Raw genomic sequence first — 23188 nt, 5'->3', positions numbered from 1 at the left:
CTCATTGTGTCTCCAACGCTCTTGTTCAGACACTGTGCAGGTACCTGCTGGTCTTTACTTCCTGGTCCCTTATCGGCACACTCGAAATACTAAGACATTCCGCTCAGCCAATTAGTGACTGTGATGGGTCCATGATGTGAACAGTGATGGGATGAACTGCTATTTACACGCACTCCCTGTGTGTCAAGATAGTCCCAAGAAGTGTTATGACAGGAACATCAGGAAAGCAGCAAATCTTTTTTGATTTTCTTAAATTACTCTAAACCCTTCCATTCCAAAGTTGTACCTGCTGGACAGACCCTATAATAATTTAGTTGATTCTAGTACCTATATGTTCTCTCTTTCTGTAGGCTTAAAATTATTGGTAAGGTAGTACTTTTACATAGAGATCATCTTAATAGAGAGTCATTGTAAATATAGAGGAAAACCCAACAAGTCCAAAGTCCTAGACAGAAGCTAAATATTATATTTCATAAGGCCAATGCAGGTAATCTACAGTCCTTTGTCATATGATCATACCTGGACAGTATCGTAAAACTCTCAATGAGTATTTGAGGTTCTCAAATAGTGAATGGATGCAGTTCATTGTCCTAGGTAATAATGGTGTTAAACACCTCTTTATGAACCAAGGTGACCCTTTTTGATCACATCCAAGTGAAAATTATTTATTTATATATAGTTCAAAGAAACAGATGTACAGTCAGTACTGAAATATGTAGTCTACTAGTGGACAGAAGCAGTTATTGCATCATAAAGATAAAAGAAAAACCTATGCATGTCACAAAATGGCAATAGAACAAGGGAATGACATGGTTATATTTTATGATTATAGTACCACTTTGTAAACAATACTGTCTCAAAATGTTCTTTGATCCAGTATTTACCTTAACTTTCTTGTAAAAATATAACCAATGAATTGAAGCTGTAAAGACTTGAATAATTAAATATGGAAATAATTTAGAACCTGGTGAATATGCTCCATATGGAATACTCGCCATGTCTTTGGTTGGGGGATCATTCACTGTCCTTAAGCTGTGCCTTTAATGGAAGCCATTGTATGTATATAACTATGGGGGTAATATGATCTACTTTCTTTCAGTTGGGGTTCTTAGAAATATTGAGGGACACTGATCTACAACTTAAGGTTGGAACGTTTCCTTGAGAAACATTGATGTAGAACACAAAGTTGGAACTTTTCCTCTAGAATCATTGATTTAGAACACAAGTTTGGAATGTTTTCTTACTGTTACAGTCTGACAAGCTCATTACTATTTTTAAAGAACCATACAGAACTAATCAATATCATATGGAACCAAGTCTATGGAATTCTATGTTTGTTTGATGTCATTTACATTATGTCAGCATACACTAGGTCTCTAAGAGTTGAACCTATATGGACTTATTTCTGGAGATGTTGTAGTATGCTATGTGGACCAAAAGAAGACTTTTTTTTACAATATGTGTTATCTTGTAGAATATTTAAGGAGTAAGGTGGAATATTTAAGAAGTAAGTTGCTTTGGAACAAGTCCAATAGCCAAAGTTTAGACAATATCTTCCTTAGCTAGACCAATGTGGAGTTCTTGTTGTTTCACTATTTTGTACACTTTATTTACAGTTTTATTGCCACATTCCTAATATTGAGATTAAGTTGTTCTTCATAAGTGTATCTTAACATTGTAAGTTGGATATGAAGAGTTATTTTGAAATTCTTCTGAAGGCAATTTTTCTCCTTAGCTTGCACTTTAAGAAGATTTTCTGAGAGCCTACTTTTTAAAAGGACACTTGAAGGCTTTCTGTTGAAGGGTGTGTCTTTTGGCACTGTTTGCTAATGCAGACAGGCTGCTTAGTGATTAACAAAGGTCATTTAGACTTTGGAATCCAGCAGCCAGAGGACTCTGGAAAAAGATAATAATTCCCATGTGAGCTGAGGAATATGGACATGACTTGTTTTCTTTTCAGGTTAGCCCTTATGTTTCCTTAATTTAGATCTGGTTTTGTGAGGTATTTTTCTATGCTTCTAAAGGAAAATGTAGAGGAACCTAGCTATCTTGAGTGTAAAACATTGTTTTCCTAGAGATGGTTAAACTGTTTCTCTTTCTTCTTTACTCCACAATGAGTTCACTTGTACCAGGCATTTCTGCATGAGCAGTGTGCCGTGTCCAGATAAGGCTGGATGGTCTGAAGCCATGTTGTGTTGAAGATCTGCTTTTAAAATGGCTGATTCTAATACAGCTCTGTGAAGCTGTATCTACTGCCTCTGGAACATGTGCCAGAAGTATTCAGCAGAGCAGTGTTTCATTTAGCTGAGAAGAAAGGTCTAAGCTTGGGGGATGGGGAAGAAAACTGGATGATCTGCTTTCTGCGAGGTGGTTAGAATTCAGGACTCATCTACTATGGAGAAAAACATTCTGAGATGTATTAGACTGTGCTGAAGAGACACAGGGTGGGGCTTCATGTGCTGCTGTAATTTGATCTACAGCAGATAGAAACCTCTTCCACACGGCTCAGTCTTGTGCTCTGCGGTAAAACCTTGAAACATCTTAATTATAATAGCTTGTCTCAAATTATGTCTATTGCAAAGCCACTCATTGATGGGGAAAAGAGAAGCCGTAGCATGAAAAAGGAAGAGAGAAGGTCTTTACCAGCAAAGGAAAAAAATAACTCAAGACAACGTTTTTTCTTTTTAGCAATCACTCTGGATGCGAAAATGCATCTTTCATTTTATAGCAAATCTGATCAGGTTGTGCTTTGATACTTTTTATTGTTGACAACACAACAGACTCATTCCACTATACTAGGAACAAAGCATGTTTCGCGTGATAACAGTGGTTAAATGCAATTTTTAGGTGACTATTAAACACACTTATTTTTTCATTTTATTTATTTAGAGTCTGTAGGAAAAGAGGAGCATTTGTGTCTCATTTTCATGCTTTACTAGATGAATAGATTTAGTGTGATTAAGCTAAATTGGATTCAGCCAGAGTAAATGGCTTCATAGTCTTCCAATACACATCATGTGAATTTATGTATTCTTAGTGTTGCATCTATAGAACTTAATGGTATGGCCAAATAGGGAGTCGGCTGCGCTGCTAAAGTTCCACCAACCCTAATGGCCTTACAATTGTGAAACGAAACTGTGCGGCAGTTGGCCACTAACCTTGTTTTGGCCACATGTAGTCAGCCACACCATCTTGACATACCCTAATTATTGGTCCTTAGCTATGAAAATGGTAGATTATTAATGAGCTAGAGTTTTGTAGGCATAAACTATATTTGGTATTTCCATAGGGATAAATCATATGTCTCAGTCAAATTCTCGATCAAGAAGTATGTTTTCACAACCACTTTTGCTAAAACACATGGTATCAAGACTGATTTAATGAATATTAACCATCATTTCTATCTTGAATGACAGTTCATGACTGTGCAACAACTGAATGGCTAGGCGGCAAAATACTGTCACACGATGCTGCTTATGGGTTAAAAATGTTTTTAACATTGATTGCATCAGAGTTATTTACGGTCATCTTTAATTATTTCACTCATTTATATAGTGCCGTAATATTTGACAGTTCTTTACTGACATTCTCATCACTGTCCCCCTTGGAGTTCACTATCTAAATTTCCTATCAGTATGTCTTTTTAATTGTGGGAGGAAACCGGAGAACCCAGAGGAAACCAATGTAAACACAGGAAGAACATACAAACTTGCAATTGTTGACCTGGTGGGATTTAAACCCAGATCTCAAGAGCTTCCAATCAACAGTACTACCTACTGAACCAACATGCTGTCTTCATCACTTGAAACAAATGTTTGATCCAATTGAGACGCAGGCAATTTAGAGGGTAGAACTACACATTCACCTTTGTTCTGCTTTTGAAACTTATCCTAAAAAATTTACTGACACAAAAGGGATGTATTTGGCCTGAAACAATGTTAAGATAGGTGGTATGTGTTAAAGCTACGTACACAGAAATGTCTGAACCCAAGGTTTCCCAACAAGACATCCCCCAGAGCATAACACTGCCTGTTTAAGCTTACCTTCTTCCCATGGTGCATCTTGGTGCATCAAGGTAAGGGGTTCACATGTACAAAGTTACCCACATGAGATGAAAACCAAAAACATGATTCTTTTGATTATGCGACCTTCTTACATATCTTTATAGTCTAGTTCTGATAATCATGTACCCATTTTTGCCAGTGACAAGGGTCATTCTGACGAGTCTGCAATAACAGATATATAGTGCCTTGCAAAAGTATTTGGCCCCCTGGAACTTTTCAACCTTTTCCCACATATCATGCTTCAAACATAAAGATACCAAATGTAAATTTTTGGTGAAGAATCAACAACAAGTGGAACACAATTGTGAAATTGAACGAAATTTATTGGTTATTTTATATTTTTGTGGAAATTCAAAAACTGAAAAGTGGGGCGTTCAATATTATTCGGCCCCTTTACTTTCAGTGCAGCAAACTCACTCCAGAAGTTCATTGTGAATCTCTGAATGATCCAATGTTGTCCTAAATGCCTAATGATGATAAATATAATCCACCTGTGTGTAATCAAGTCTCCGTATAAATGCACTTGCTCTGTGATAGTCTCGGTTCTGTTTGAAGCACAGAGAGCATCATGAAGACCAAGGAACACAACAGGCAGGTCTGTGATCCTGTTGTGGAGAGGTTTAAAGCCAATTTGGATACAAAATGATTTCCAAAACTTTAAACATCCCAAGGAGCACTGTGCAAGCGATCATATTGAAATGGAAGGAATATCATACCACTACAAATCTACCAAGACCTGGCCGTCCCTCTAAACTTTCATCTCAAACAAGGAGAAGACTGATCAGAGATGCAGCCAAGCCAAGAGGCCCATGATCACTCTGGATGAACTGCAGAGATCTACAGCTGAGGTGGGACAGTCCATAGGACAACAATCATTTGTACACTGCACAAATCTGGCCTTTATGGAAGAGTGGCAAGAAGAAAGCCATTTCTCAAAGATATCCATAAAAAGTGTCATTTAAAGTTTGCAACAAGCCACCTGGGAGACACACCAAACATGTGGAAGAAGGTGCTCTGGTCAGATGAAACGAAAATCAAACTTTTTGGTAACAATGCCAAATGATATGTTTGGGGTAAAGGCAACACAGCTCATCACCCTGAAGACACCATCCCCACTGTCAAACATGGTGGTGGCAGCATCATGTTTAAAATTGATGGGAAGATGGATGGAGCCAAATACAGGACCATTCTTGAAGAAAACCTGTTGGAGTCTGCAAAAGACCTGAGACTGGGACAGAGATTTGTCTTCCAACAAGATAATGATCCCAAACATAAAGCAAAATCTACAATGGAATGGTTCACAAATAAACATATCCATGTGTTAGAATGGCCAAGTCAAAGTCCAGACCTCCAATCGAGAATCTGTGGAAAGAGCTGAAAACTGCTGTTCACAAACGATCTCCATCAAACCTCACTGAGCTCGAGCTGTTTGCCAAGGAAGAATGGGCAAGAATTTTAGTCTCTCGATGTACAAAACTGATAGAGACATACCCCAAGCGACTTGCAGCTGTAATCGCAGCAAAAGGTGGTGCAACAAAGTATTAAGTTAAAGGGGCTGAATAATATTGCAGGCCTCACTTTTCAGTTTTTGAATTTCCACAAAAATTTAAAATAACCAATAAATTTCGTTCAACTTCACAATTGTGTTCCACTTGTTGTTGATTCTTCACCAAAAATTTACATTTGGTATCTTTATGTTTGAAGCATGATATGTGGGAAAAGGTTGAAAAGTTCCAGGGGTCGAATACTTTCGCAAGGCACTGTATGTGCCATTGACTGTGTGTTCTGACAGCTTTCTTTCATAGGATTAGTTTTCTTCCTGGGATTTTACCAAACTTTGCTAATGGAAGAGAATGTTCTACCATAAAGACGATGTTCTACCACCTCTGACGATACTATTAGCTTAATTGTTTTGTGATTTATTTTCCCTCTGCAATCATTTACTGGCCTCATTGGTCACGTGCATCACAAGCAAACATTGTAGCTGAGGCAACTAACTGGATACAGCATCAATCTCTTAATATTTTGAAGACATTGAAGTTGACAGATACAATTTATTTTTTTTAACACTGGATTGTTTTGCTCATGAACTTATTTTAGACTACCCCATTTGAGATGACTGAGAGATCAAAGAAATATAAAAAAAGAACTCACTATTTTGATGACCTATAAATCATCAATATACGATTAGTGGGGGGTTCGACACTATTCTTTTGAAAGAGGCTGTTGTGCAGTACCTGGCGGCGACCACTCTACATCGAATAGAGATGCGTTTTGCAGCTCTTTTCAAAATGTTTGCCAATAGAGCAAATAACAGCTGATCAGTAGAAATGTTGGGTATCTGACCCACACCTATCGAATATTGATGATCAATTATTTGTATGGGTCACCAATATGGTGTGCCTGAAAAACCTCTCTAACATTTAAACCTAAATTTCATTAGCTTTGATACCTGAAGTGTGTATTTGGTTTTAATTTAAATTTATCATGATGTATTAGGTATTGTAATGACAAGCCACTTTTTCATTTAAGGTTTAGTTTCAATATAGTGTTGAATAACTTCAGAAGAACCCAACTGTGTTGGTAATGACAGATGTAAATGCACACTTTAAGATCTTGTCACTTTTTTATATACCCTTATAGTCATCAGGCATAATCCCATGTTACAAAATTAAAGACAAATGTAGGTGGGCATTATTATTTAAGTAATGAATCCAGGTTATGATTGACCTTCCCAAACTCCATGGATGAGTCTATGCCTGGTAGTATAAAAGCACCAAGTCTACGTGTAGATTGGTTTGTCTTAGCTGAATTGACTTTTTTTGTTCTTTTGAATGCTTTTCCTAAGAAAGCATAATTTTAGATGTTCTCCAAAGTTCTTCCTTCCTTTTCCACTGTTGTCAATCGCCACACTCATCATACATAAACTGTAGGAGGAAGCATGTGATACTTCGTTACTAGCTGCAGGAAATATTAGGGAGGGGAAGCCAAGTAGTAAAGTACAAATTTGGTCATTCTTGGCACTAGATTTTAGATGCAATCTTAAAGCGGTTGGCCATTTTCTTTTGTTTATGCAGCTTTCCTCAGAAACTGGCCTACACTTCTGTCCATAAAATGGCTTCTAATGGAGGAGCACGTGACTAGACCTGCCCATCAAACTCTTCCAATTGTAAAACACCTCACATGGAAAAGCTGCTATTCTGTGGGTGAAGGCTGATGGACAAGTCTGGTCATATGTTCAGTTCTAGACAGAAGTGCTTGTCAGTTTGTGAGGAAAGCTACACTAACAAGAGAAAATGGCCAACCCCTTTAAAATTGTGTTAGTATCTGTCATTAGATGGATTAAAATATTGACAGTTGTAGAATAGTAGATGAGCAATGCATATAAAGAACATTCAGTTGGCTGTTGTTAATTCCTGAACAAAATGGTCTAGAAAATGCATAGACCCATACAGTAGTAGCTCAATATTTGTGGCAGAATTAGACTCCTGTTTGCTTGGTAACACAGCACAGGAAGTAGATAACCCTTTAGGAAGAAAGAATTTAGTATTTTTCTCTTTTTTTCTGTTTTTTGGATCAATTATGATGAATGATCAACTGGGCTAAAATTCATCTGAATGTAGTCTATGTTCATCGAATTTTTGATTAATCCTTTTAGTAAAAACAAGTAGGTTGTAGTTAAGCCACATTTTGGAAATGGAACCATTCACTGGCTGTCACATGGCAATTTACCATCATACATGTAGCTATGGACATATATACAGTATATGTAACCAGCTTAGATAATGTTTAATGAAATTAACTATTTACAGTGGAGTCAATTTCTTTTTAAGTCATTTTTGAAGATGCTATGCTATATGGTCATACCCATGAAAATGTAGGAGACTGCAAACAATGATTGGGTTGAATTTATGCTGCAAAACAAGCCAATGTTCAATGCTGTAGCTCGGGTTTCCATAACTTATATTGAATTTTACCTAATTGTTATACGTGGTGATGTCTGAAATGCTGGTTGGCTGAAGACATTTTGTTCTCCTGGACAATGAAGCTTTCAGAGAACCTTTTCATTAAAGCCTTTCTGTGAAGGGTGTGCCTTTTGGCAAGGTTTGCAGTTGCAGACAGACTGGCTGATGGTTAACAAAGGTCATTTAGACTCCTGCAAACTGATGATGTCCTCCCTCAGCACAACAGGATAACCCCCATCTAAGGTGAGAGATTGTGACCTATTTTTTTTCACAAACTCGACCAGTGTTTTTATTTTGTCTTGGAGAAATGCCTTTTTCTGTTTTCACAATTTCTATGCACTTCACAAATGCACAATATCTTACAACATAGATTTCAGATGTGTAGATGTTGTTTATGAGTATGGTGTTGGGTCCAGATGAGACTGGAATGGTCTGAAGCCATGTTGTGCTCAGACTATAAGCCTTTTGTGTCTGCAAGCATTACATGAAAATGGCTATTTCTGAAGCTGTGAGCATGGCTTCTGTGAAGCAGAGTCTCCTCTCTCTGGAACATGTGCCAGGAATATTCAGCAGAGCACTGCATCCTTTAGCTGAGAAGAAAGGTCTAACCTTGGGGGATGGGTAGAGGGGAAAATAACTGGATGATCTGCTTTCCTGTGAAGTGCTTACAAAGCAGGAATCATCTGCTCCTTGGAAAATAAAAATGAGCTGTGGATTGTGCTGAGGAGAAATGGGGTTGCTATTAATTTGCAAGTGTAATCTGATATACAACAGGTAGAAACCTATTCCACCAAATGCAGACCTGCTCTGTGCTGTACAGGATTGTTATATCATGGTTGGGGCTTTTTGAAAAAGCTCAAATACACTGGAAGGCAAAGTATCATTTTAGCTTACTGGATATGTCACAGAGAATCCTATTTGTTTCTAACCAGACATCTTCATGCTAAACTTGGCTGTAGAATCAGTGGAAAGATTGTCTTAAACTGCATGCAGGCTGGGTTAGATTTAACACTTATCAGACCAAATAAAGCTTGGCTATGATATCTTTACTTTCAAGATCCTCCAGATTTTGATCCGCAATGGTTGAACATTTAATACTACTGTTTCCAGGATGGGAAAACAAACATTAATCACGTAGTTAACTTTTGCATCCTATCAATGCATTCTACCAATCCAAGAATGAACAATCCTTTATGACATATAAGCCAGTGGGACAACTCTTGGGCCTTATTAACTCTTTATGTGGCACGGTAAAATATTTAATAAACAATGTATGTCCAAAAGTGTAGATAGTGGCAACTTTGTAGGTGCTTGGTTAATAAACTCCAGATAATTTAGACATACATCAGATTTTGCAAAAGTGTCACTGAGAGTGTCATAAAGAACAAAATGTATTTTCTGTCTGTACAATTGTATGGTCAATAAGATGAACTTTAGCTAACCTGTCAAATTAGCCCAACTCCATCATGGTTTCTGAAAAACTGAATTTAAGAAGAAAGGCTTGAGACTTGGGTCACCTTTGAATATCTAAAATAATGTTCTAAGTTCATTGATTTGTCTTTTATCCTTTGACTTTTACTTACATTTTTTTCATGTTGGTGCCTTTATAATACCATACTTTTATTTTTTGCCAAAATCTTTAATCTTCTTGAAGTCGATGTAAAAACTGTTTACGCTGTTTTGAAACCTATATTTAACATTATAAAATCAGATGAATGATATGCTTTGAGAGAAACATTAAAGATGAAAGATTACAGTGGCTTTTAGCGCAGTTTAATTATATTTTAGAGGAAGTGGCTACACTTCTAGCTGCAGTGTGCTCTAGCTGAGTCACAGAAGCCTATCTTCAGCAGAAAATGGAAACCAGAAGGTTTTAAAGCAGGAACAGTTCTAAAATGTTGACTTTCTCCACTTCTTGGTCTCATTCAACTTTTCCTGCCCATGGTACCTAATTATTGCCAAAACCGGAGATGGATGTCACCATGTAGGACAACAAGAAGCAAAGCCTGATTTTATAAACAGCCTACAGCCCGAGTAGACGTCTAACAAACCCACCAACACTGTACTTTAAATTGTCTATTTATTTGCCAGTCCAACATTTTCATTTCTCCTATATAGAAACATGTCCATTGGAAAGCTCTAAACAAGCTTTGCGCAACTTTTTTGTGTGCATTGATTAAGAGTTAGGGGCAGCACGGTGGCTCAGTGGTAGCACAGTAGCCTTGCAGCATTGGAGTCCTGGGTTCAAATCCCACCAAGGACAACATGTGCAAGGAGTTTGTATGTTCTCCCTGTGTTTGCGTGGGTTTCCTCCCGGTACTCTGGTTTCCATACTCCGGTTTACATTCCAAAGACATACTGATAGGCCATTTAGATTGTGAGCCCATCGCGGACAGTGATGATAATGTATGCAAGCTGTAAAGCGCTGCGGAATATGTTAGTGCTTTATAAAAATAAAGATTATTATTATATTTAACGAAGAAATATAATGTTCTTACAAGGGATATCTGTTATGTGGAAACTCCTGTGCTTAGGAAAAACAAGACTGGTGATGATGAAATAACTGAAAATATAAAATGCATCCCTCATCTATGAGGTGAGTCTAACTCAGTGACAGTTTCCCTTTAGATTATTACCTAAGGAGGATTTGTCACCGGATTTCACCATAATAACTACATTCATTATTAAACATGTCTTAGATCTGATGAGGTCGGTCTACTTATAATCTCTAGCTAAAGTTATAAAATAGTAAAGGTAGAAAAGAACCATTATAAAATTCATTTCCAAAGCAAGTATACCAGCTTTTTCAGGTCTGAGGAATCTATTTAATGTATGCTGTTCCTATTGTGAAATCTTATGATAGATATGTTCAGGTCACGTGATGTTTTTAGCGCATTTGTTGCTGCGGCCCCTTAAAGGGAATGGGATTTATAGGAATCCAATTTAGATATGACAAAGAACTATGTTGGTTTTTTAGGTATGACCTTATGGTTTCAGTGTCCGATGCAGGACAATTTATCTGGTGCATTTTCAAAAACAAATGTGACTTTTAGAAATATAACTATGAACATAATTTTCCCTAGGAGTTTTAGAAACATTTCCCAGAACTGGTTTAAGAAGTTATTGGAAAGAGAATCTGTTAGCATTATGAGCAGTTTTTTTATCACTTCACATCTATTAAATGCTCTACGAAACATAGATCAGAACATGTGGATCAGTCTCCCAAATTGCCACACACTGTAAAATAAGGGTCCCTCTTAGCTGACAGGCCCACAAATGAAAATGTGTTCACCTAAAATCCGGTGCATTCAGGTTTCAGTAAAACTGGGTCAACTATGCGCACTTTGTCCTCCAGATGAACATCAATAGTGCAAGGTCTACAGCTCAATGTGAATGGTGTAAGGCACGCCAACAACATCAGTTACAGGCAAAGAGACTAGATTATCAAAGGCACTGAGGACAGTCTGGATCTGCCCAGCGGACTACTCAGTTAGGCCCCTTTCACACATCAGTTTTTTGCTGTCAGTTGAATCGACGGATCCATCACAGATTGTGAAAAATTGATGCGACAGATCCGTTTTTTTTACGGATCTGACTAGGGGTGATAGCTAAAGGATCCTAAAAAAATTGGAGCATGCTCAGTTAAAAAAAAATGGAATCCGTCCCCGGATTCCATCATTTGACGGATCCGGCGCCCATAGGCTTCCATTCTAGCAAACTAAGGATTGCGACGGATCCATTGCTGTCCGTTTTTTCGACGGAGACAAAAAACGTTACTTTGTCATCTCCGGCCACCGGCAAACAATCTTTGACGGATCCGGCGAACGACGGATGAAACGTGAGGCCATCTGTCGCTAATACAACCCTATGAGAAAAAACGGATCCATTGTTTTCTAAATTCGACAGATTGCGACTGATAGCAAACAACTGATGTGTGAAAGAGGCCTTAAGGCACCGTCACACTCAGCGACGCTGCAGCGATATAGACAACGAGCCGATCACTGGAGCGTCGCTGTTTAGGTCGCTGTAGAGATGTCAAACACAGCATCTCCAGAATGATGCAGGAGCGATCCTGTGACGTAAGGGCTACTCACTTATCGTCACAGGTCGTTAGCTCCATGTAAATCATTGCTGGCATCGTTGCTTTTGCTGTCAAACACGACGATACACGCCGACCTGACGACCAAATAAAGTTCCGGACTTCTAGCTCCGACCAGCGATATCACAGCAGGATCCAGATCGCTGCTGCGTGTCAAACACAATGAGATCGCTATCCAGGACGCTGCAACGTCATGGATCGTTGTCGTTCTCGTTGTAAAGTTGCTGAGTGTGAAGGTACCTTTAGGGTTTTCAGAAGTTTAGGAAGTGTATAAAGTAACATTTGGACTGCAGTGGCGTAATGTGGCACCTTTAGAAAACTATTTAGGTTATCAAAAGGATGGAAACAGCTTATATCATAAGATAACAGGTTCCCACTAAGAACTATATTACGCTGATTGTTTTGAGTTATTTTGGATGTTTTAGTTTTTCTTGTCTGACCTCTACTTAATCTCTATTTCAAAAACTTGTATTGGTTTTATAACATTTTAAAGGACAGGGAAATAGGATATAAGACAAGTGGCAGTGGGAAAGGAAGATAAAATAATGGGAAGGAAAGGGACAAGTAAACTAGGGCAAGAAGGAAAAGGGACAAGAAATAAAAAGAAAGCCTTATAAATATAGGGGAGAGACAAGCGTACATACACTTCCGTAAGATACACATAGTTAAGTCTTGCTTAGTATTTCAGCACCTAGAAATAAAATCATTAATAATAATACAAAGCCTACAAAATTGCATAGTATACAAAAATGCAAAACCTACTGTAAAATATGCAGTAGTATTTGAAATATATGAGAGCTTGTCGCGTCTGAGAACACCTGTAGGTGACCCTAAGGCCCCTTTGACACATCAGTTTCTTGCCATCAGTCATAATCCGTTGGATCGACGGATCTGTCGCAGATTTTGAAAAACTGATGTGACGGATCCGTTTTTTCGCCGGATCCGACTAGCGGATCTGGCTAATTGTATCCTAAAAAAACCAGAGCATGCTCAGTTTAAAATAATGGAATCCGTCCATAGGTTTCCAGTCGAGCAAACGACAGACGGCGATGGATCTGACGTACACAAAAAATGTTACTTTTTCCATTGTGTCCGGCCACCGGACAAACAATTTTAGACTGATCCGCGAACGACGGATGAAATGTGAGGCCATCTGTCGCTAATACAAGTCTATGAGAAAAAAATGGATCCGGTGGCATCAGTTGCCGGATCTGTTTTTTTCAAAATTAGACAGATTGCAACTGATAGCAAAAAACTGATGTATGAAAGGGGCCTAAGACTAGTTGGGGGGAAGTTTAGTTCAATAAAAACAATATCAAGTGGACCAGGAAACCTCTTGGATATTTAAATTATTTAAGCTAAATATTAAAGTCTGTTTTTTCGGGTATGATAGTAGATGTACTCCAGGAATGTAAGGTACCCTACCCCAATAAATGTAGCAAGTGTTGCAATCCCGCATCTTCAAGTGGGACCAAGGCCCAGTGGAGATGAGGAGAGACCACGAGGAACCGCGGAAGATCTTATTTCTGATCTTTTTAAGAAGTCCATTCCTTCCTCCGGAGAAGAGAGAGAAATTCGTTTTGATGCAAATTTCACTTGTAAGGTGGAATTTTGGGTCCAGTGATAAGATATGCCGAAGCGCAGAAGCTCACTTGTAGTTTGTTAAAATGACTTCCGTTTTTTCAGAGTGGCCCTAGAAAGGTCCTTAAAAAAGTTATTTTATTGTACGGAGATGGGAGTTTTTTTGAATCCCTTGTTAGGACCAGAAGATCATTTCTTACCCAACTAGGGTTGAAGGACAGAATAACGTCTCTCGCTATGTCCATTGTGAGAGAGAGTGGCCTGTAGAGTCTGAAAGCCTTCTCGATCAAATTTTTTTCCCCTTTAGTTTTAGGTAATAAATGAGATATCATAGTAGAAATATAGTCTTTTATTTGAGGTGGCTGGATCGATTCCGGAACTCCTCTGATTTTTAAGTTGTTTTTCTTTTTAAAATCTTTGTAATTAGCCAAGCAATCTCTAAAGGAACCAATGTCTTTTTGAATCTTTACCAAAGAATCTGAAAATATAGGAAGGGTTTGAAAGTCACCAAAAGGCAGAGACTCATGATTTTTGTGTGCTTTATCCGTTATTTTTGGAAAAAGAAGAGCGTTATCCAGGACCTCAAGGGTATGTGCACACGTAGATTGGATCTCTGCAGATTTTTCCGCACCTGTTTTTGTAAATCCGCAGGTAAACCGCACTGTGATTTTGTTTTCCATAGGTTTACATAATACTGTAAACTCATGGAAAACAGCTGCAGATCTTCAGCGTCAAAACCACTGTGGATCCGCAGCAAAATCCGCAGTGTGTGCACATACCCTAATAGTGTTTGAGGTAGTGTTTGCCCGGAGTTGGGCAAAGAATACTGCGCACGCGCAGGAGGCAATTTGAAGGCGCACATCCGGGACCTGTACGCGAACAAGGCTATTCACAGAACGGAATGTGTACAGCACACCGATTTGGGGTGGAGAGAGGGGCCAGAACCAACGCCCATTGGACAGGACTGAGGATATTTCCATACAGCGCGGGAGAAATACAAAAGGTTCTTATGGGGGATTCATGGGGAGTCGGGGGGTTTCACAAGTAGTTGGGGAATGTATAGCTCAAACTCTATTAGATGATATTTTTAGTTGATAGGCAAAAAAACTGGTGACAGGTTCCCTTTAAGGGGATAGTCCCCAGTTTCCGTAGAAATTTGCTCCTAATATTTTCTTTAATTAGTTGCTCTTTGAGCAATCAGAGTTCTCAGAACTGATTGGACTTTCTGAGTGAGAATGTGAAGATAGATAATCATCGTGGTCTATATCATTAGGGGAATCACTCTCACCATTATAGGAAGACTCTGCCACGTCAGTAAAGTCTTTTGACTCCACATGTGAACTAGAAGAGATGTCTGTTCCAAAGTGTGAACCGTGATTTTAATCTGTCGGGCTCAAATGATCCTCTGAATCACTGTTATTTTTGTAGTCATCTGATTCTCCATTAGAGGTATATTTTTTAGGTATTTTAATGCTTAATTTCTCACATCGTTTGACAAAAATAAGCATAGTCTTTCCCATCATAGCGTTTACCCAGGACCTTTGATTAGCCAACAACTGTTCAAGCTTATAGTCCATATTTTTTTTGGAAAGAAGAGACCTTAAGGCCACGTTCACACTTTGCGTTTTTTCCCACGGATCCGCGGCGATTTTAATGCTGCGGGTCCGCAGCAGTTTCCATAGCGTTTACATTAACATGTAAACCCTATGGAAACCACAAACCGCAGTGCACATGCTGCGGGAAAAACCGCGCAGAAACGCAGCGGTTTAAAACCCGCAGCATGTCACTTCTTTGTGCAGAATCGCTGCGATTCTGCACCCATAGGAAAGCATTGAACCGCTTACTTCCTGCATGGGGCTGTGCCCACGTTGCGGGAAGTAAGCGGCTAATGTGCGGTTGCTACCCGGGGTGGAGGAGAGGAGACTCTCCTCCAGGCCCTGGGAAGCATAAATAGTGTAAAAAAAAAGAATTAAAATAAAAAATGATGCTATACTCACCTCTCAGCGCTGCACGCGGCCGCCCGGTCTCAGTTGCTGTGCGAGCAGGACCTGTGGTGACGTCGCGGTCACATGACCGTGATGACGCCGCGGTCACATGACCGTGACGTCACGAAGGTCCTTCTCGGCACAGCATCTTTGGAACCGGAGCGCCGCGTGCAGCGCCGAGGAGATCCGGACATCAGAGGGTGAGTATAACCTTGTTTTATTATTTTTACCATTACTATTGATGCTGCATATTGCTGCATATGCAGCATCAATAGTATAGGAGTAATCCCGCAGCGGAAACCGCGGAACAAACAGCGATAAATCTGCAGGGATAACCGCAGCGGTTTTGCCCTGCAGATTTATCAATTCCGCTGCGGGAGAACCCGCAGAGGGAGGCCGCAAAGTGTGAACGTGGCCTAAAATTGCCATCTAAATATTTTTTGGGAGGGTTCAAAGGATTAGAGGTGTCACAGTCCTCAGTTGTAGAGCATGAATGCAGTCCTCCAAGGTTTTCTGTAGCAATACATGCAGATTTATTCAACTGTGACCTGTCATCAGAGATACCTGCTGAGGGGTTTATATTTGAGGCTTTATGGGTGGCATTAGCTCCTGATAGAGAATGAGACTGCCAACTGTAATTTTTCTTATCTAAACAGACCGTTGTATATATTGGCTGTGGCAACTCATCCCCTGTGTTAAATATGTGCCTGTTTGACCCTTGTAAACCAGGTTCTCCTGCAGATTGGTTGAAGTTTGTGGGCTCATTTGAAAAGTTTTAGGGGTGGCACCATTGTTAGTAAATACTTCTTTTTGTCGCAGCGGTAAATTACTTACCAACTCTGATGACTGAGGATTAAGACCATGCTCCCGGTCTCCCCTCCTCTGCATGTGATATCTCTTTAGGAAACCCTTCTCCAGTGCTCCGCTGAGAGGATAATGCTTTGAGGATGTTCCCTTCCCTTGAAGCAGAAGGACTCCCTGTATCTGTATCGCGCAGCTGTTCCGCGATCTTCTGCAATGTTGTCATGGCGATCCCATGGCCTCCTCCCGCTGACAGCCTGTGGAGAGGTCACTGCATATCTCCCCAGCCCGCTGCTCATGCTGCATCTGAACGGGTAAGCCCTGACATGCTTCCCCGCCGTGATCTTCTGCTCCGTTGCCATGGCAACCTAACGGCCTCCCCCTCCTCTGCCAGCCACCACCGGAGAGGCCATCAAATCTCTCCCCAGCCTGCTCCTTGCGTTACCTTTGATTGTGGAAGCCTGACAGTTTTCCCCATCGCTACCGCTTCGTCCTTCTTTGTCCCGGACTTCTCTGTAGTCAGCGTCTTCCTCCATGGTGTCGGCGATGACTCGGCACTCTCCGCATACCTGCTTCTTTGCTCCACTGAAGACTTCTTTTTTACAAAGTCCATAATTTCTTTCTTAAATTTCAATCCGGGCATGTTCCCACAGGTCCACTGTTACCAATGCTTCCAAAAGTCCACGTTATAAATATGCCAAAGATGCTTTTTTTAATGGGAATCTCAGGAGCTCCCACAGAACGCAGCTGCTCCTGGCCCTTGTAAACCATGCCCCCACCTCTACTTAATCTCTGACCCCATATTCTAGGTGCGTAATTGTCATAAAAAGCCTTGGTTTTATGCTGTGGAAGCAGACATCTCTTCTCACGTTTTACTGGTGCAGTATAGACATAGTTATAGTCTTTGAAGCTGTGGAGATAGACTTCTTTCCTCACAGTTTAGTGGTGCATCATAAACACAGTTATAGCCTTGGGAGTATTTTGGTGTAATAATTTGAGTAAGAGGTACTTGGGTTGGCATATTTTCCTCCTCCTGACTTCTACATCATCTTAGAATTTGCTATGAAATGCATAGTTCCCTAACTAGAATAACAGAAAAAAGATGAAAAAAAGTAAGCCTCTCTGTAAATGGAAAATACAGTGAGATATCCATCGGTCGAAAGATTGATTGACAGTTATCCAAGGTGTATTGGGTGGTTAACAATTTTTGATTTTTAACATATTTCATAGTAAACATTTGAAACCTCATTAATATTGAGTAAGACTACCGTAGTTCTTTACTAGCCGTATATTTGCCTGTAGTGTTGACAGTGCAGAAAATTCACACTGGAAATAAATTGAAAAGGGCTAATCCTATTTTTGTCAGTATACATGTATAGCAACTAGTGACGAAAGAGTGTGCTTGGATGAGGCGTTATCCGAGCACGCTTGTGTCCTAATCGGGTATTTTCGGCTTGCTCGATAAGGACATGCTTATCCGAGCACTCTCGCTCATCACTCATAGCAACATATTGTAGCCATCCAGTAACACATGTCAGTAGTAAAAATATGATTACAAAAAGCATGTACTAGAAATTAAAATGAAAAGTTATTAAAGATTAATTAAACTTTCAGTTTTGCTTTAACAATGTTGTCCAGTATAGAAAGGTATGAAACTTTGCAAATCACTTTTAGTTGGAGACTGGTCTGCATTCCCGTAAAAAAAAAATTCATGTATGTGGCCTCCAACCCCGTTTCTCCCAGTCTAGTTACCTGCCTCTAGTTGTATTAATAACAGACCAAACTCATGTTGTGTTTTTCAGCACAATCCCCAGAGTAGTGCGAGTTATGGGGTGCTGAGCTGACTCTATAATTGCCATTATCTGTACTCAAAATGAGTTTATTCTGAGGTCAGTGCATCGGAAGGCACGTCAAAAAGACTGGGGAAAAGCAGAGGTTTGGAAGCCACTTCATTTATATGCATTTTTTTTTTTTACACAGGAATGAAGACAAATCTCCTAATATACTGATTTTCCAAGTTACTCTTTAAAATATATTAAAATATATTTATTGGTTATTATGCAGCTGTAATATTACGAATAGTGTTAATTCTACGTCATTTTGTGTTTTTGGCTATCTTTGTGTCGTTCATTATAATTTTGAGGGTTTTTCATAAATTGACCTTGGTATAGTCCTCTTTTATTTTTGGGTTCATGAATTATGTACATTTTTATTCCAATTTGTTGTCCACTCATAAGAACTTTTGACATGTGCCATTTCTAGAAATGTTCTCTTGCCAAATTGGTCTCTACTTTGTAACATTAACTTCAATTTTGATAGCTATATGCAATAAAGCTTTTTTGTTTGAGGGTAAATTCCAAATACAAAACTACAAAAATAAATGAATAGCTACGTGTTGCTTTCTCTAATGCTCTTTGGCTTATATTCACATTTTATCAATGTAGCGCAACTAGTTTAAAGTGGGGTACTCGTGGAATAAAGTTTTACGGAGAGGATTTTATATTATAAATATTTAGATATCTGATAAATGTCTTTCCAAATTTCCCCTAAGAGACATTGTTAAGTATAGACACAAGGAGGTAAAGGAAATGCTGAAGGCAATATTACTTTGGGGAAAAAAATCATTAATCAAGGATCTGTCTTGTTCTATGATACATATAAATATATTGTTTATTCTATTTATGTAATAGTGATAGCAGTGTACATATATACCACTTAACATGTTATACTGTACTTAACTGCTTTAATGGCGTGTTCTTTTTAAGAATGTCCCTCCAGAGTTCATGACAGCTAGTATTATACTGTAGTATGGGATATTTGGAACATACTGTAGTTGTTGATGGCGGATCACGGACCTAAAATCTATGATCCATAAAGTCTGTTTTATGGAGAATACAGGATCAATGAGATCTTTACCTGTCCGGAGTGATTGAAATAACACTCAGACCGGCCAGTAGTGCATATAAATGGTGGAATTGAGGATGCCAGCAGTCAGAAGTTAGAATCAGTTTTATGATAAATAAAGCTGACTACACTTGGCCCAATTTGCAGGCTGTGTAGGTGGTCAGGGTAGCAATGATAGATTTTGACAGACAGAATCACTCATCGTTCTCTAAAGGTTATTCGCAATATGTTGTAAATCTCTGAGCAGTGTAAATTATCCTTCTTTTTCTCATCGAGAAGAAACAGTACCATGTAAGGGCTGCTAAAGTTTTGTTTGAGACAGCCGGCTGAGTGCCACCAGATTCCAAGTTGGTGTACCTTTAAAGAAAATCTGTTGTCAGAATATAATCTATTGTTTAAACCAGATTTTTATGGTCCTTTTTTTTAAAGTTTTGAAATATCCTTTATCTCATGTTGTTTTATGACGTTCATGTCATATTAAGAAACTTAATTAGAAATCTTATAGTTTTAACACTGGCCACTGTGGTTTCCTTTCAGAAAGAGTTTACAGCAGTTTCCTTATCATCAGAGGCAGGTTAACAATGACTGATGACATCTCTTTACAGTGCTGATAACACAGGATCCACCAATTATAATAAGCGATGACAACTGATCCTGCTCCTCCTCCCTTCACAATAACCTTCGCACATGCTCAGTAGATGTTTCCATACAAACAATAGGTTCTGGGTCTATTCATTATTGCTGTGAACATGTGTTGTTTCCTGAAAATTAAAGTCTAAATAAACTTAAGTGGCCAGCGTGAAATTTGAAGGATTTCTAATTTTTTTTTTTAATCATGATTGTGGTTTGAAAAAATTGCCATTTTTTTTTAAATACATTGACTGATGACACATTCACTTTAACTATTTTAACATGTAGAATTATTCTTCAGGGCATTTTACTGTTTTACTATAGGAACAACATCCCTGTCTTTAATGATTAAGAAACAATTATTAACAACAGTGTTTTTTTCACAGTAAAGTTATGCAACTTATTATTCTTAAAAATGGTTCTTACCAGAAATCCTGGTGAAACATTAGAAGCAAAAACTGGATTTCTTTTTCACTTTTGTGAGACCAGTTCTGTCACTGATACTTCTATACTTAGGAGCCAACTCTGTAGCAGATATGGTTTGAAGCAACAGATCGTGTTCAAGAGTGGAAAATTCCATTGGCTTCCTTGCAGCTCTTGGACAGAGTTTATACCCTGACTTCTAAGAGGGATAAGTGTGTTTTGAAATCCATCCACAAATTGCCTCGGGTGTTTTCTCATGTTTTTTTCTTTGAAAGAGACCTACTAATATTTATTTGATGATCATTAGTTTTACATTATTATTGTATTGTCTTATTCACTGCAGGTTGTTGGAGTTTAGATTTTTGTAAACTAAAATTATTATTATATTGATTTGCTTGGAATTTATTGTAATCTGGATTGTTTTTTCTAGTGAAATATTGCACTTATAAATTATCACAGTCATAAGTTACTTTTGTATGGCTATCTGTTGCTTAGCCTTTTGCACCAAACAATGAGCATACTTAGAGAAAAACTAACTGAAATATTTGCACCTCTGCTTTGTTTTGGATCCACTCTTATGAATCTGGATTTCTAGTAGGTTCCCATTCTTATTTATTTGTCTTGAATGAGTACGCACATATTGTGGAGCATGCCTTTGATTTTTTTGGCAAGAAACTAGAGTACCTAAAGAAAATAGCACAGATATTTGGAGATAGGATAAAACTTGAGTATCCAAAGCAACCAACACAGATACTTGGACATGGGAAGAAACTTGAGTTCCCAAAGCAACTAACACAGACACTTGGACATGGGAAGAAACTTGAGTTCCCAAAGCAACCAACACAGATACTTGGAAATGGGAAGAAACTTGAGTACCCAAAGTAACCAACACAGATACTTGGAAATGGGAAGAAACTTGAGTTCCCAAAGCAACCAACACAGATACTTGGAAATGGGAAGAACTTGAGTACTCAAAGCAACCAACACAGATACTTGGAAATGGGAGGAACTTGAGTACTCAAAGCAACCAACACAGATACTTGGAAATGGGAAGAACTTGAGTACTCAAAGCAACCAACACAGATTCTTGGAAATGGGAAGAAACTTGAGTACCCAAAGCAACCAACACAGATACTTGGATAATACATTTTTTTGTGGAAAATAGTGGCCCAGTGCCTATTATGTGTATATTTTGTTTTAACAATTTTGTTGTTTCTTTTTATTTCATGTTTCTGAGTAGAGATTAAATGAGTGGACATTTTAAACTACAGGCTTTGTTGGTACGTTGTTGAAAAGTTCTGTTATTATTACATTGTGGTAAATGACTACCTTAGTAAGGATCTATAACTGTAGTGTGCAATGGTAATAAAAAGGGTGTTCGAGTGACAAATATTTATGGTATAATTATAGTGTATGCCATAATATCAGGATTGTAGGGGGCTGACATATGGGAAATACTTATCAAAGTTCAGGACTCCATTTTGCTACCCTGAAACCTAGCAAATGTAGGGGGTTAAGTAGCAAAATTGGTTGATGAGTACTACAGTCTTTATGGCAATGTTGGGGTAGTGATGGAAAAAAAAAACAATAAAGCTTCTTTATTTTGATTTAAAACACTTTAAGCCCTAGAGTGAAGATCAAAAAAGAAACTAGATGGTATGGTTGTGAAGACAAATGCTCTGAAAGGTGATCTTAGATTTGTCTGATCTGATTTTAAGGCGGCTTGATTTATAGGTAAACTAAAATGGAACATGGTGATTATCTAGGAATCGTAGATTGTTGTTATGTGCTATTTTCCATTGAAATGAACGCACATCTCTGTTATTTTTGATCTTACATTAACAGAATAGTTTGCCTCTAGGTTTATACTGGTTGCTTTTTGTCTGTCTTCTTTTCTGTTTAATTTCCTCTTAGAAGAAAGGCAGGTGTAATGCACATTTGCTATTAAAAGGCAGGAGGAAATAGAAGATGATCTGTCTTGTTCAGTCATAAAGCTTATGTGTGTCCTGTAACAGTGCATTTACATAGAAATTGAGTATTTTGGTATATGTTTTCCTTTATTGACTTGGCAAGAAGCAAAAGAGATTAAAACAGATGACCTTGTGCATGTAACCTTGCTGGAAAACTTTGCTTCTTCTGTTCTGTAGGTGGTTTAATGATTTCAGGAGCTCATACCGCACCACGATAGGATTACAGCACAGTTGCTCAAACTATGTTGCATGCAAATTTTATCCTACTCTACAAAATAGGTAAAGCGTGGAGAGATGGACAAACTTGCCAGTATAAGTTGTGATAGGGTTTCTTAAAGGTTTTTCTGCTCTACTATTATTTTATGCCTGAACATTCAGCACTGTTGCCAGTAACCTAAACTACAGAAATTAATATATAATATATGATAGAGATTATAATTCTGCTTTTTACAGGAGGCTCAAATTTAGTAATTTTATGTTTTGTATGCAAGTAATCCAGTGTTAGTGTTAACAAAAATTATGATTGCTGCCTACTTGTATTACTATTCATTGTCAATTGCAGTCTACCTAAGGGTACCGTCACACAGTGCAATTTTGATCGCTACAACGGCACGATTCGTGACGTTCCAGCGATGCATTTACGATATCGTTGTGTCTGACACGCTACTGCGATCCGGATCCCCGCTGAGAATCGTACGTCGTAGCAGATCGTTTGAAACTTTCGTCGTCTGGTGTCCCGCTGTGGCGGCATGATTGCATCGTGTGA

The 23188-nt window shown here is 38.6% G+C and overlaps 1 protein-coding gene and 1 long non-coding RNA gene across 3 annotated transcripts in view; one reads left to right on the top strand and one right to left on the bottom strand.

Moving 5' to 3' along the window:
* Positions 1-16662, bottom strand: part of LOC143763970 (uncharacterized) — a 169578-nt gene extending 152916 nt beyond the window's left edge. The window contains exon 1 of the long non-coding RNA XR_013212967.1: positions 16529-16662. This is a non-coding gene — a long non-coding RNA (uncharacterized LOC143763970). The remainder of the gene's footprint in view (positions 1-16528) is intronic.
* ZNF462 (zinc finger protein 462) overlaps positions 1-23188 on the top strand; it is a 137537-nt gene that overhangs the window by 17637 nt on the left and 96712 nt on the right. The gene's annotated exons all lie outside the window — the stretch shown is intronic.

The sequence above is a fragment of the Ranitomeya variabilis genome, chromosome 1, assembly GCF_051348905.1.
Source record: "Ranitomeya variabilis isolate aRanVar5 chromosome 1, aRanVar5.hap1, whole genome shotgun sequence".
Classification (NCBI taxonomy): Eukaryota; Metazoa; Chordata; class Amphibia; order Anura; family Dendrobatidae; genus Ranitomeya; species Ranitomeya variabilis.
Note: the sequence above shows the minus strand (reverse complement) of the source record. Positions and strands in the feature narration are given on the sequence as shown.